The sequence below is a fragment of the Tamandua tetradactyla genome, chromosome 23 (genome assembly GCF_023851605.1).
Source record: "Tamandua tetradactyla isolate mTamTet1 chromosome 23, mTamTet1.pri, whole genome shotgun sequence".
Classification (NCBI taxonomy): Eukaryota; Metazoa; Chordata; class Mammalia; order Pilosa; family Myrmecophagidae; genus Tamandua; species Tamandua tetradactyla.
In genome coordinates, this window is record NC_135349.1 from 54,419,764 (window position 1) to 54,435,309 (window position 15,546).

The window sequence follows — 15,546 nt, forward strand, 5'->3', positions numbered from 1 at the left end:
TCTAATAGTTTTCTTTGTATAGCTGTTTTGTCTCTTCAGTCAAATTTATTCCTTAATATTTTATTCTTTTGGTTGCAATTGTAAATGGAATTCGTTTCTTGATTTCCCCCTCAGATTGTTCATTACTAGGGTATAGAAACACTATAGATTTTTGAGTATTGATCTTGTAACCTGTCATTTCACTGTACTCATTTATTAGCTCTAGTAGTTTTGCTGTGGATTTTTCAGGGTTTTCAACATATAGTATCATATCATCTGCAAACAGTGATAGTTTTACTTCTTCCTTTCCAATTTTGATGCCTTGTATTTCTTTTTCTTGTCTAATTGCTCTGGCTGGAACTTCCAACACAATGTTGAATGGCAGTGGTGATACTGGACATCCTTGTCTTGTTCCTGATCTTAGGGGGAAAGTTTTCATTTTTTCCCCATTGAGGATGATGTTAGCTGTGGGTTTTTCATATAATCCCTTTATCATTTTGAGAAAGTTCCCTTGTATTCCTATCCCTTAAAGTGTTTTCAACAGGAAAGGATGTTGAATTTTGTCAGATGCCTTTTCTGCATCAATCGAGATGATCATGTGGTTTTTCTGCTTTGATTTGTTGATATGGTATATTACATTAATTGATTTTCTTATGTTGAACCTTCCTTGCCTGGGATGAATCCTACTTGGTCGTGATGTATAATTCTTTTAATGTGTTGCTGGATTCGATTTGCTGGAATTTTGTTGAGGATTTTTGCACCTATATTCATTAGAGAGATTGGTCTGTAGTTTTGTTTTTTTGTAATATCTCTGTTGGATTTGGTGTGAGGGTGATGTTGGCTTCGTAGAATGAGTTAGATAGCTTTCCCTCCTCTTCAATTTTTTTGAAGAGCTTGAGCAGGATTGGTACTAAGTCTTGTCTTTCCAGAATGTTTGATAGAATTCACATGTGAAGCAATCTGGTCCTGGACTTTTCTTTTTAGGGAGCTTCTTAATGACTGATTCAGTTTCTTTACTTGTGATTGGTTTGTTGAGGTCGTCTATTTCTTCTCGCGTCAAAGTTGGTTGTTAATGCTTTCCTAGAAAGTTGTCCATTTCATCTACATTGTTGTATTTATTAGCATAAAGTTGTTCATAGTATCCTGTCATTACTTCCTTTCTTTCTGTGAGGTCAGTGGTTATGTCTCCTCTTCCATTTCTAATCTTATTTATTTACATTCTCTCTCTCTTCTTCTTTTTGTCAGTCTTGCTAAGGGTACATCAATCTTATTGATTTTCTCATAGAACCAGCTTCTGGTTTTGTTGATCTTCCCAATTGTTTTCATGTTCTCAATTTGATTTATTTCTGCTCTAATCTTCATTATTTCTTTCCTTTTGCTTGCTTTTGGGTTATTTACTGTTCTTTTGCTACTTCTTCCAAGTGGACACATAATTCCTCAATTTTTGCCCTTTCTTCTTTTTTGATATAGGCATTTAAGGCCATAAATTTCCCTCTTAGCACTGCCTTTGCTGCGTCCCATAAGTTTTTCAAGATGTAAGGAGAGGCTGGAGGGAACTGCCTGAAAATGTGGAGCTGTGTTCCAGTAGCCATGTTTCTTGAGGATGATTGAATAATGATATAGCTTTCACAATGTGACTGTGTGATTGTGAAAACCTTGTGTCTGATGCTCCTTTTATCTACCTTATCAACAGATTAGTAGAACGTATGGAATAAAAATAAATAATAGGGGGAACAAATGTTAAAATAAATTTAGAGTGAAATGCTGGTGATTGGTGAGGGGGAGGGGTGGGGGGTATGGTATATATGAATTTTTTTCTGTTTTCTTTTTATTTCTTTTTCTGAATAGATGCAAATGTCCCAAGAAATGATCATGATGATGAATATGCAATTATGTGATGATATTGTGAATTGTTGATTATATATGTAGAACGGAATGATCAAAAATTGTGAATGTTTATGTTTGGTGTTTTTTAAAAAATTTAAAAATAATAAATAAATAAAATGTAGTATATCCATACAACTAAATATTATTCAACTACAAAAAGCACTGCTGCATTCTGTGATGTGGATGAACCTTGAAGACATCATGTTGAGTGAAATAGGGCAGACACAAAAGGACAGATATTGTCTGATTTCTCTTATATAAAATACTTAGAATAATCAAATTCGTAGAAACAGAAAGTAGAATGGTGGTTACTGGGGAATGGAGAGTTATTGCTAAATGAATATGAGTTTTGATTTAGAATGATGAAAATAGTCTGGAAATAGTGGTGAAATTATTATCAATGTATTTAATAACAAGGAATTGGCCACTTAAAATGGTTAAAATTATTTTTATTTTATGTATGTTTTACCACAATTAAAAATAATTTTTTTAAAAAATGGCTTTTGTTGTCGTTCGTTTGATGCTGGAATGAGGGCTACACACACACACACACACACACACACACACACACACGCACACTCACATACAGAGTGGCCAGCTCTGCTGTGGTTTCCACTTCCTCCTCGCACATAAGAGAAAGCACGCAGGCCTTCTTATCAGCTGGTCCGGATATGCGGGAAGAGGGAAGGGAAGGAGGTGGAGCTCGAAAGCTCTCCCCGAACATTAAAAATGGGGAGCCAGACCTTTATTACTCCTTATTGCATAGTGTAAATTAGTGCACACACAGTGGGGCCCAGTTTGGTGCTATGTAGTAAAGCTACGTGGTAAAACCTCTGTGGTAGATGAAAAAGGGCTGCAACTTCTCTGCGCCCCCTCCCCTTGAGAGATGGGGCTAAGCGTCTCCCCTTAAATTCGGACTGGCTGCAGGAATGGCTTCGCTGGGCGAATGCTGTGGGATTGATGGTTCTGAGACCTCCAAGGCTGGGTCTGAAGCTCTACAACCAAAACTATATAAATAAAAAGGGGGGGGGGGTAAGAGGTAAAAGGAAATTGGGTAAATTGCAATAGTAGTGGTCAATGAAAGAGGGGTAAGGCGCATATGACGTATCGGTTTTTCCTTTTTATTTCTTTTTCTGGAGTGATGTAAATGTTTTAAAAATGATCGTGGTGATGAATACACAACTATGTGCTGATGTCATGAGCCACTGATTGTATCCTTGGATGGACTGTATGGTGGAGGAAGATATCTCAATTAAAATATTTCAAAAAGTGGGAGGGGCCAAGATGGCAGGTTAGCAATGTGCTCATTTTAGTTCGTCCTCCAGAACAACTACTAAATAATCAGAAACAGTGCAGAACAGCTCCCGGAGCCACGTCAGTGACCAAACACACAGCATACCCCAGTCTGGACCAGCTGGACCAGCTGCAAGCCTCTCCAAAACCGTGAGTTCCCCAAGCCACAGCGGCCAGTGGCCGGCGCCCCTCCCCCATAGGCGGATTCCCAGAGGGAAAGGAAAGAGACACTAAACCTGATCAAGGCGGAGTTCACTCATTGGGCAAAAAGAGGAAAGGGGAGGAAACAGAGGTTTTAGTGGCTGTGTTTCTACGGAGACTTGGCAGCCTCTGGATTCAGCAGCAGGACTTCTTGGGCTGCAACTGCCCCAGGCATAGGCAGAAACGGGCTGCTTTCAGGGCTGTCTCCCACCTGTGCCTTCCCCAGGGGAGGGGTGAAGCCCAACTCAGGTGGAATCCCCCTCTCAAGGAATTCAAACCCCAGGGCCTGGCAATTTGAAGCCATTAAAACCAGCCTACAACCTCTCCTCTGTCTCCACCACGCCCCCAGCAGGGAAAGTCTTCCAAAGTTAAAAGTGCCGCAATATCTTTTGCTGGTGCGACCCACAGGCAGACACGCCACATACTGGGCAGGATAACAAAACAGAGCCCAGAGACTTCACAAGAAAGTCTTTTAACCTGCTGGGTCTCGCCCTCAGGGAAAACTGACGCAGGTGACTCCTTCCCCCTGATAGGAGGCCAGTTTAGTCCGGGAGAACCCGGCTGGAATTTTTAATACCTATGTAGACCCTCCTAAGGGTGGGGAGGGAAAAGGCACCATACAAGCAGGGCAAGAAACAAGAAAACAAGAACTGAAAAATTCTTCTCTGTTAAACAAAACGTAAGCTAGAGGTCCGGAAAAAGCTGAACTGAAGGTCAAAGAACAGATAGACAACAAACTCATCTAGCAAGAAAACCCTAGGTAAGAGAAGTGAAAGCAATCTCCAGAATAAACTAATTAAGGTAATTAAATGTCTAGATGCCAGCAAAAAATAACAAATCACACCAGGAAAATTGAAGATATGGCCCAGTCAAAGGAACAAACCAATAGTTCAAATGAGATACAAGAGCTGAAACAACTAATTCAGAAAGTATGAACAGACATGAAAAACCTCATCAAAAACCAAATCAATGAATTGAGGGAGGATATGAAGAAGGCAAGGAATGAACAAAAGGAAGAAATGGAAAGTCTGAAAAAACAAATCACAGAACTTATAGGGATGAAAGGTACAGTAGAAGAGATGAAAAAAACAATGGAAACCTACAATGGTAGATTTCAAGAGACAGAGGTTAGGATTAGTGAACTGGAGGATGGAAACTCTGAAATCCGACAAGATACAGAAACTATAGGGAAAAAAATGGGAAAATATGAGTAGGGACTCAGGGAATTGAATGATAATATGAAGCGCACAAATATACATGCCGTGGGTGTCCTGGAAGGAGAAGAGAAGGGAAAAGGAGGAGAAAAACTAATGGAAGAAATCATCACTGAAAATTTCCCAACTCTTATGAAAGACCTAAAATTACAGATCCAAGAAGTGCAGCGCACCCCAAAGAGAATAGATCCAAATAGATGTTCTCCAAGACACTTACTAGTCAGAATGTCAGAGGTCAAAGAGAAAGAGAGGATCTTGAAAGCAGCAAGAGAAAAGCAATCCATCACATACAAGGGAAACCCAATAAGACTATGTGTAGATTTCTCAGTAGAAACCATGGAGGCGAGAAGACAGTGGAATGATATATTTAAATTACTAAAAGAGAAAAACTGCCAACCAAGAATTCTATACCCAGCAAAATTGTCCTTCAAAAATGAAGGAGAAATTAAAACATTTTCAGACAAAAAGTCACTGAGAGAATTCGTGACCAAGAGACCAGCTCTGCAAGAAATACTAAAGGGAGCACTAGAAACAGATATGAAAAGACAGAAGAGAGGGGTGTGGAGAAGAGTGTAGAAAGAAGGAAAATTATATATGACATATAAAATACAAAAGGCAAAATGTTAGAGGAAAGTACTACCCAAACAATAATAACACTAAATGTTAATGGACTGAACTCCCCAATCAAAAGACATAGACTGTCAGAATGGATTAAAAACCAGGATCCTTCTATATGGTGTCTACAGGAAACACATCTTAGACCCAAAGATAAACATAGGTTGAAAGTGAAAGGTTGGGCAAAGATATTTTATGCAAATAACAACCAGAAAAGAGCAGGAGTAGCTATACTAATATCCAACAAATTAAACTTCAAATGTAAAACAGTTAAAAGAGACAAAGAAGGATACTATGTACTAATAAAAGGAACAATTCAACATGAAGACATAACAATCATAAATATTTATGCACCGAACCAGAATGCCCCAAAATACGTGAGGCAAACACTAAAAAGGGAAACAAACACATCTACCATAATAGTTGGAGACTTCAATTCCCCACTTTCATCAATGGAAAGAACATCTAGACAGAGGATCAATAAAGAAACAGAGAATTTGAATATTACAATAAATGAGCTAGACTTAACAGACATTTATAGGACATTACACCCCACAACAGCAGGATACACCTTTTTCTCAAGTGCTCATGGATCATTCTCAAAGATAGACCATATGCTGGGTCACAAAGCAAGTCTCAACAAATTTAAAAAGATTGAAATCATACAAAACACCTTCTCAGATCATAAAGGAATGAAGTTGGAAATCAATAATAGGCAAAGCGCCAGAAAAATCACAAATATGTGGAGGCTCAACAACACACTCTTAAACAACCAGTGGGTCAAGGAAGAAATTACAAGAGAAATCAGTAAATATCTCGAGGCAAATGAAAATGAAAACACAACATATCAAAACCTATGGGACGCAGCAAAGGCAGTGCTAAGAGGGAAATTTATTGCCCTAAATGCCTATATCAAAAAAAGAAGAAAGGGCAAAAATACAGGAATTAATTGTCCACTTGGAAGAACTGGAGAAAGAAAGAAAACTAACCCCAAAGCAAGCAAAAGGAAAGAAATAACAAAGGTTAGAGCAGAAATAAAGGAAATTGAGAACATGAAAACAATTGAGAAAATCAATAAAACCAGAAGTTGGTTCTATGAGAAAATCAATAAGATTGATGGGCCCTTAGCAAGATTGACAAAAAAGAAGAAGAGAGAGGATACAAATAAATAAAATCAGAAATGGAAGAGGAGACATAACCACTGACCCCACAGATATAAAGGAGGTCATAACAGGATACTATGAACAACTTTATGCCAATAAATACAACAATGTAGATGAAATGGACAACTTCCTAGAAAGGCATGAACAACCAACTTTGACCCAAGATGAAACAGATGACCTCAACAAACCAATCACAAGTAAAGAAATTGAATCAGTCATTAAAAAGCTTCCCAAAAAGAAAAGTCCAGGACCAGACAGCTTCACATGTGAATTCTACCAAACATTCCAGAAAGAATTAGTACCAATCCTGCTCAAACTCTTAAAAAAAAAATTGAAGTGGGGGAAAACTACCTAATTCATTCTATGAAGCCAACATCATCCTCATGCCAAAACCAGGCAAAGATATTACAAAAAAAGAAAACTACAGACCAATCTCTCTAATGAATATAGATGCAAAAATCCTCAACAAAATTCTAGCAAATCGAATCCAGCAACACATTAAAAGAATTATACATCATGACCAAGTAGGATTCATCCCAGGTATGCAAGGATGGTTCAAAATAAGAAAATCAATTAATGTAATACACCATATCAACAAATCAAAGCAGAAAATCACATGATCATCTCAATTGATGCAGAGAAGGCATTTGAAAAATTCAACATCCTTTCCTGTTGAATTTTCCTGTTGAATTCCTTTCCTGGGAATTTCCTTAAAATGATAAAGGGAATATATGAAAAACCCACAGCTAATATCATCCTCAATGGGGAAAAACAGAAAACTTTCCCCCTAAGATCAGGAAGAAAACAAGGATGTCCACTATCACCACTGTTATTCAACATTGTGTTGGAAGTTCTAGCCAGAGCAATTAGAGAAGAAAAAGAAATACAAGGCATCAAAATTGGAAAGGAAGAAGTAAAACTATCACTGTTTGCAGATGATATGATACTATATGTCGTAAACCCTGAAAAATCCACAGCAAAACTACTAGAGCTAATAAACGAGTACAGCAAACTGGCAGGGTACAAGATCAACATTCAAAAATCTGTAGTGTTTCTATACACTAGTAATGAACAATCTGAGGGGGAAATCAAGAAATGAATTCCATTTACAATTGCAACTAAAAGAATAAAATTCTTAGGAATAAATTTAACTAAAGAGACAAAAGACCTAAACAAAGAAAACTACAAGAAACTGTTAAAAGAAATCACAGAAGACCTAAATAGATGGAAGGGCATACCGTGTTCATGGATTGGAAGACTAAATATAGTTAAGATGTCAATTCTACTTAAATTGATTTACAGATTCAACACAATACCAATCAAAATCCCAACAACTTACTTTTCAGAAATAGAAAAACAAATAAGCAAATTTATCTGGAAGGGCAGGGTGCCCTGAATTGCTAAAAGTATCTTGAGGAAAAAAAACAAAGTTGGAGGTCTCACGCTGCCTGACTTTAAGGCATATTATGAAGCCACAGTGGTCAAAACAGCATGGTATTGGCATAAAGATAGATATATTGACCGACGGAGTCGAATAGAGTGCTCAGATATAGACCCTCTCATCTATGGTCATTTGATCTTCGATAAGGCAGTCAAACCAACTCACCTGGGACAGAACAGTCTCTTCAATAAATGGTGCCTAGAGAACTGGATATCCATATGCAAAAGAATGAAAGAAGACCCATATCTCACACCCTATACAAAAGTTAACTCAAAATCGATCAAAGATCTAAACATCAGGTCTAAGACCATAAAACAGTTCGAGGAAAATGTAGGGAAATACCTTTTTTTTTTTTTTTAAGTTTTGGAATAAAGTCCTTTTTATTTTTTTCTCACTAGAAATTACTTTATTGATTAAATCAACAGGAATCAGCACAAGATTTAACATATCAATGACCACCAAAGCCTGAGTTCTGGGGTTCACTCTGCCTCTCCCAGTCCTTTATGGGGTTTAGAGGGAGAAACATCATTAACAGAGACCAGGCCAGATGGTTATGGGCCCTTCTTTCCCAGTTATTGGACAAGCTGCTCAATTCTTGCCCAAAGTAGGAAAAAGCCAATACTTCAGAAAAATCTAATAAAGAATTTGATATTGCATTATAAGATCTCTTAGCAATCTGTTTAAATGCTTTTCATTTTGCAATTTACTTAATGTGTGCATACAATTTACTTTTAATAATCCCATTCCCTGTGCAGAAATTAACCCAGTGCAAAGAAAACCCCTTAAAACTGGAATAGTTTCATTTTGCCCTTGAAAACAATGAACAGGTCACTCTGCTCCTCTTCTACCCAAGAGATGAACAAACCTCCCCCCAAAGTAAAACCGTTACTTTCGATCTTGGAATATGCACAAGGGCAGCTTTTAATAGGCAGCTGGAACTAGGCAAGTGGACTTCTTTGGAAATTTCTTTTTAAAATCAACTCTTGAGAACCATCCATGATTGTGCAGGAAGGCTCTGAAGTCCAAACAACTTCCGTTCTATCTCACAAACTAGGCTCGGAGGAGGGATTGGAGTTGTCAGGGGCGGCAGCAGCAGCAGCAGCAGCCCCACGAGGTAAGACCTCAATAACTCGAGGCGTGTCAGTGATCCGGGCCCTCCGATTTCCCTTTTCCACAATACCCACGATCCATGCTCGGTGACCCTCTCCGTACTTGGAAGATTTGATTTTGGAACAAAAGCGAGCCGCCTGTTCTCTCGGCAGACAAATCAGTAAGCCCCCCGAGGTTTCTGCTGAGGTTCCTTGAAGGAGCCCGAAGCGCCCGCTGGCCTCGCCGATGGCCGCCTCTTGGCAATGATCGGCAGATTCTGAATGACGAAGGACGTCTCATTTCTTTGTTCTTGCGCGAGGTTCTGCGCGTGTCCTAGAATGCCGAAGCCTGTGGTATCTGTGGCAGCGTGGGCATGAGACGTGTGCATTAGCCGGCAGCAGTTCTGTTGAGGGTGGCCGTATTGAACATGGCCTCCTGATAAGCCAGCTCCACCTCTTCTCCGGACACCACCATTGTGTTCTTACTCCATCTTTCAGGGTTATCAAGCCACTGGGGGACATTGACGGCAACTTGGGTTCCTAAGGGTTTGGTCAACACCAGCACGTCGCCAACCACGGCACTGTCGGGCACGATGAACTCACTTGGCTGGCGCACCGCGGTGGCGACCCCGCCAACGATAATCCGAGGGTTCACCACAGTCTGCCCGCCGGTCCCCGCAGAGCCGCCTTCCTCGGCGGCATCGCGAAAGCCTCGGATCAAGCGGGGTGCTATCTTTTCCCTCTCCTCCTCGCTCATGCTCTGGCTGAGTGACCACAGGAACACAGAGTCCAAAAACACAGGGCAGGCTGTGAAGCCGAGGATTCTGATGGAGGGTCTGGATGAACTCCACAGGAGAGGCTCGCCAGCCGAAGCAGGAAGAGAACCTGTCTCTTCTGAATCCTCCTTAAAAGGCTTCCAGTGAATCACCCCCTGACCCCCAGAAAATAATGCAACCCCCTTCTTGGCTTGTTGATCCAGGGGCATGAGTAGCCCAGAGTGAGCAGGTGGCAGTCTTAGATTCCAGTTCAATGGAATCATTGTAGTTTCTCCTGGTGGAAGCACTCCCCCTTTTGGAACTAAAACCTGTAGACCAGCAGAGCTCAGGGTTGAGCCACATCAACATGTTGTCACATTCAGTGATGCCCATGGCGTACAGGTCGCTCAGCACATTGGCGCAAGCTATGCGCCCAGTCATGTAAGGGTCCTCCACCAAGGGTAAAAGAAGTCTGTGGTCTGCACCAGCGACAGGCCCCCGTGCCTCAGGGCTATGACGCAGGAGTCAAGCCCAATACCCAGGGTTGGGAAACTGGGGCCGGGTCCCGCCCCGTCAGGGCCTCCGACCAGGCCCCCAGCCAGCGGGGGCCGCACGTCGGGCCGCATCAGTCCCGCCTGGAGCTGGAGCAGCGTCTCCTGGGGGACCTTGCAGCCTCAGCCCTTTATGCCAGAGAAGCCCGTCAGCCGCCAGCTGGGACCCAGGCCCAGTGCCTGGGGCTCACGGCCGGTAGCTGGAAGAGCCCCTCCCAGAGGAAATCCCTCCAGGCCCAAGGAGACTTACGCCACCACCGCCGGTTGCCGTGGCATCCGCCATCATGCCAGATCAAACCGCGCTGCACCAGGGGCTCCAGGCTCTTCTCGGGAAATATCTTATAAATCTTATAATTGGAGGCGGTTTTATGGACCTTAGAACTAAAGCAAGAGCACTGAAGAAAGAAATGGGAGCTCCTCAAAATTAAACACTCTTGTGCATCAAAGAACTTCATCAAGAAAGTAGAAAGACAGCCTACACAATGGGAGACAATATTTGGAAACAACATATCAGATAAAGGTCTAGTATCCAGAATTTATAAAGAGATTGTTCAACTCAACAAAAGGACAGCCAACCCAATTACAAAATGGGAAAAAGACTTGAACAGACAGTTCTCAGAAGAGGAAACACAAATGGCCAAAAGGCACATGAAGAGATGCTCAATGTCCCTGGCCATTAGAGAAATGCAAATCAAAACCACAATGAGATATCATCTCACACCCACCAGAATGGCCATTATCAACCAAACAGAAAATGACAAGTGCTGGAGAGGATGCGGAGAAAGAGGCACACTTATCCACTGTTGGTGGGAATGTCAAATGGTGCAACCACTGTGGAAGGCAGTTTGGCGGTTCCTCAAAAAGCTGAATATAGAATTGCCATACGACCCAGCAATACCATTGCTAGGTATCTACTCAGAGGACATGAGGGCAAAGACACAAACGGACATTTGCACACCAATGTTTATACCAGCATTATTTACAATTGCAAGGAGATGGAAACAGCCAAAATGTCCATCAACAGACGAGTGGCTAAACAAACTGTGGTATATACATACGATGGAATATTATGCAGCTTTAAGACAGAATAAACTTATGAAGTATGTAGCAACATGGATGGGCCTTGAGAACATTATGCTGAGTGAGAATAGCCAAAAACTAAAGGATAAATACTGTATGGTCTCATTGATATGAACTTACATTAGTGAATAAACTTGGAATATGTCGTTGGTAACAGAGACCATCAGGAGATAGAAATAGGGTAAGATACTGGGTAATTGGAGCTGAAGGGATACAGACTGTGCAACAGGACTGGATACAAAAACTCAGAAATGGACAGCACAATACTACCTAACTGTAATATAATTATGTTAAAACACTGAATGAAGCTGCATAGGAGAATGATAGAGGGAGGAGGGCTGGGGACATATGAAATCAGAAAAAAAGATAGATGTTAAAGATTGAGATAGTATAATCTAGGAATGCCTAGAGTGTATAACAATAGTGAAATGTGCAAGGTACAATTTTAAAAATGTTTTTGCATGAGGAAGAACAAAGGAATGTCATTATTGCAGGGTACTGAAAATAGATGGTAATTAATATTTGAAAATGTCACCTTCTGTGTGAGACTAAAGCAAAAAATGTTTATTAGTTACAAAATTTATATTTTGACTAGTGCATTTCTTAATATAACTTATGTAGATAGTTTGATTGAACGCCATAAGTACTTGGAATCTCAGGTAGGACATGAGATTTTGCTGGTTTGTCCAGAGTGATGCCCCGATGAATCCCAGAGTGATTCGATCAGTGAGTGGAAAAGTATCTGCAAAGCCCCCTTCGGGGAGTGGTGAGAACGGGAAGAAATTCAACTTCCCCAAGTTGAATTCTTGATATTCTCACAAGCAGTGTGGACAACCAAAGCTATAGGCAGAGCCTCCAGTCTTGGGATTTGTTCATATGAAACTTAACCCCACAAAGGATAGGTCAAGCCTACTTAAAATTTAGGCCCAAGGGTCACCCCCAAAAGAGCCTCTTGTTGCTCAGATGTGGCCTCTCTCTCCAGCCAACACAATGAGCAGTCTCACCACCCTCCCCCTCTCTACGTGGGACATGACTCCCAGGGGTGTGGACCTTCCTGGCAACGTGGGACAGAGATCTTGGAATGAATGGAGACTCAGCATCAAGGGATTGAGAAAACCTTCTCGACCAAAAGGGGGAAGAGGGAAATGAGACAAAGTGTCAATGGTTGAGAGATTCCAAACAGAGTCGAGAGGTTATCCTGGAGGTTATTCTTATGCATCAAGTAGATATCATTTTGTTATTCAAGATGTAATGGAGAGGTGGAGGGAACTGCCTGAAAATGTAGAGCTGTGTTCCAGTAGCCATGTTTCTTGATGATGATTGAATAATGATACAGCTGTCACAATGTGACTGTGTGATTGTGAAAACCTTGTGTCTGATGCTCCTTTTATCTACCTTGTCAACAAAGGAGTAGAACATATGGAATAAAAATAAATAATAGGGGAAACAAATGCTAAAATAAATTTAGTTTAAATGCTAGTGATCAATGGAAGCAAGGGGTAAGGGGTATGGTAGGTATAATCTTTTTTTTTTCTTTCCTGTGTCCATTTTATTGCTTTTTCTATTGTCTTTTTATTTCTTTTTCTGAATTAATGCAAATGTTCTAATAAATGATGAATATGCAACTAAGTGATGATATTGTGAATTACTGATTATGTATGTTGTTTTATTTTGTTTCTTTATTTTTGTAATTAATAAATACATTTTAAAAAATATTTCAAAAAGTAATGAAAAGAATGGTTCTGTATAGTAACTATTTTAGAAATCTATGAATTGGTCCTATTTGCTAATAAATTTGCTTATATATGCCCCTAAGCCTTGTCAATAACGAAGGTGTTTGTAATATATCAAGGTTGCACATAAGTAAATAAGGCTGAGCGATGCATTTACTAAGGGTCACTGATACCTTTACATGTAACCGTTAAAACCTTGCTTTCAAAAATGCAAAAGGAACGAAAATTCACTCTTCAATAAAAGTGGAGCTATATATGCTACCGCAATAAAAATTTTTAAAAGTAAAAAAAAAGTGGAAAGAACAAAATCTTGTAGCCCTGCAGTAAATAAGTGGAAGCTACAGTAACAAGTGGAGTGCTTTGAGGAGGCGGGAATGGAGGGCTGCAGGCAGAGGCTCTAGGACCAAGGACTCGCAGCCGCAAAGGCACCTGGGCCAGTGCCTCAACTTTCTCTTCTCTGAAATGGGAATGTGACTCTGGATAGCCAAACATTCTAGAACCTTCCCCAGTCCTACCATTCCAGTCTATTTCTCCTCCTACCATGCCTTTGCATGTTATAGAGGGATAACGATGCCATAACTATTATTCATTTTTAATTAAAATTGATCATAAGCAAGTGAATATAGTAACAATTTGGATGCACAGCTATTTTCTTTTATCCTCGCACCAAACGAAGTGAGGAAAATGTGTTTTAAAATCTTCTGCCTGATTCTGTTGGTCTGCTTCCTTGCTGACCTCCCCAAAGCATTTACTACTGGAATGTGTAAGTTCTTAATTATATATTAGTTATTTACGATTCAGTCTTGTTTATATATTTGAATGTGGTTAAAAGGGGAAATGTTAGGTTGTATATATGTTCCTAGAAAAGAAATAAAAATTAAAAAGCCCATGGGGCTATACAACACAGACAGTGATTCTAATATAAATTCTGGACTATCATTAATAGTTCAATTACACTAATATTCTTTCATCAATTGGAACAAAAGTACTGCCCTAATATTAGGTGTCAATAATGGGCGGGAGGGGCTTGTGTTGTGAAAAAAATCTCCATTTTCTGCATGAGGTTTCTGTAAACCTATAACTTTTCTAACAAAAAATTATATTTAAAAAAAGCCCTGCAGTTGAGTGCACTTTGAAAATGATTGTTTTTTCTTTCTTTTCCTTGTATATATATTTTACAATAAAAAATTATTTTTTATTACTTTTTAAAAGAAGCCCTGCAGCTCTAGCCCGGGCCCCTTAGACTCTTGCTCTGGGGGAAGCCAGCTGCCAGGCTGGGTAAGGAGTGTGTGATGACGTCCTGTGAGGAAGTCTGGGGGGTCTGCGTGGAGAGAGAGGCGCTGACCAGTCTCAGCAGATCCGGCTGTCCCACTGCCGTCCCGGATGCCGGAGGGAAAAGGGCTGGTCTCCATTCATCCACAGGCCTGTGGCATCTCAGCTGCCGGAGCCGCCCTACACAGCCCAGTCAACACTCGAAACTGCAACACAACAATGGCTGCTGAAGCCTCTGAGTTGTGGTGTAGTTTCTGTGCCGCAGTTTCTGCGCAGCCAGGTCCACCTCCACCCTCCAGGTCCCCTTCTAGGTGTGTGACAGAGAGAAACTCCTACCCATGTCTCTGTGGGATCCAGATACCAAGATATGCATTCAAAAGTTTATGACCCTTGAGATTTTGTTGGTTTGTCCAGAGTGATGCCCTAATAAATCCCAGAGTGATCTGAACAGTGATTTGAAAGTATTTGCAAAGTCCCCTTCGGGGAATGGTGAAAAGGGGGGAAAATTCAACTTCCCCAAGTTGAATTCTTGATATTATCACAAGCAGTGTGGACAACCAAAGCAATAGGCTGAGCCCCCAATCTTGGGGTTTGTTCATATGAAACTTAACCCCACAAAGGATAGGTCAAGCCTGCTTAAAATTAGGCCTAAGGGTCACCCCCAAGAGAACCTCTTTTGTTGCTCAGATGTGGCCTCTCTCTCCAGCCAACACAGCAAGCAGACTCACCACCCTCCCCCTGTCTACGTGGGACATGACTCCCAGGGATGTGTATCTTCCTGGTAACATGGGACAGAAATCTTAGACTGAGCTGAGACTCAGCATCAAGGGATTGAGAAAACCTTCTCGACCAAAAGGGGGAAGAGAGAAATGAGACAAAGTGTCAATGGCTGAGAGATTTCAAACAGAGTGAGAGGTTATCCTGGAGGTTATTCTTACACATTAAGTAGATATCACCTTGTTAACCAAGATGTAATGGAGAGGCTGGAGGGAACTACCTGAAAGTGTAGAGCTGTGTTCCAGTAGCCATGTTTCTTGAAGATGATTGAATAATGATATAGCTTTCACAATGTGACTGTGTGATTGTGAAAACCTTGTGTCTGATGCTCCTTTTATCTACCTTGTCAACAGAGGAGTAGAACATATGGAATACAGATAAATAATAGGGGGAACAAATGTTAAAATAATTTAGTTTCAAATGCTAGTGATCAATGAAAGGGAAGGGTAAGGGGTATGGTATGCATAATCTTTTTTTTCTGTTGTCCTTTTCTTTCT

The 15,546-nt window shown here is 40.7% G+C and overlaps 1 pseudogene; it reads right to left on the reverse strand.

Moving 5' to 3' along the window:
* Nucleotides 1-8,561: 8,561 nt before the first annotated feature.
* On the reverse strand, nt 8,562-10,470 carry LOC143666816 (selenide, water dikinase 2-like; annotated as a pseudogene).
* Between the last annotated feature and the right edge of the window lie 5,076 nt (nt 10,471-15,546).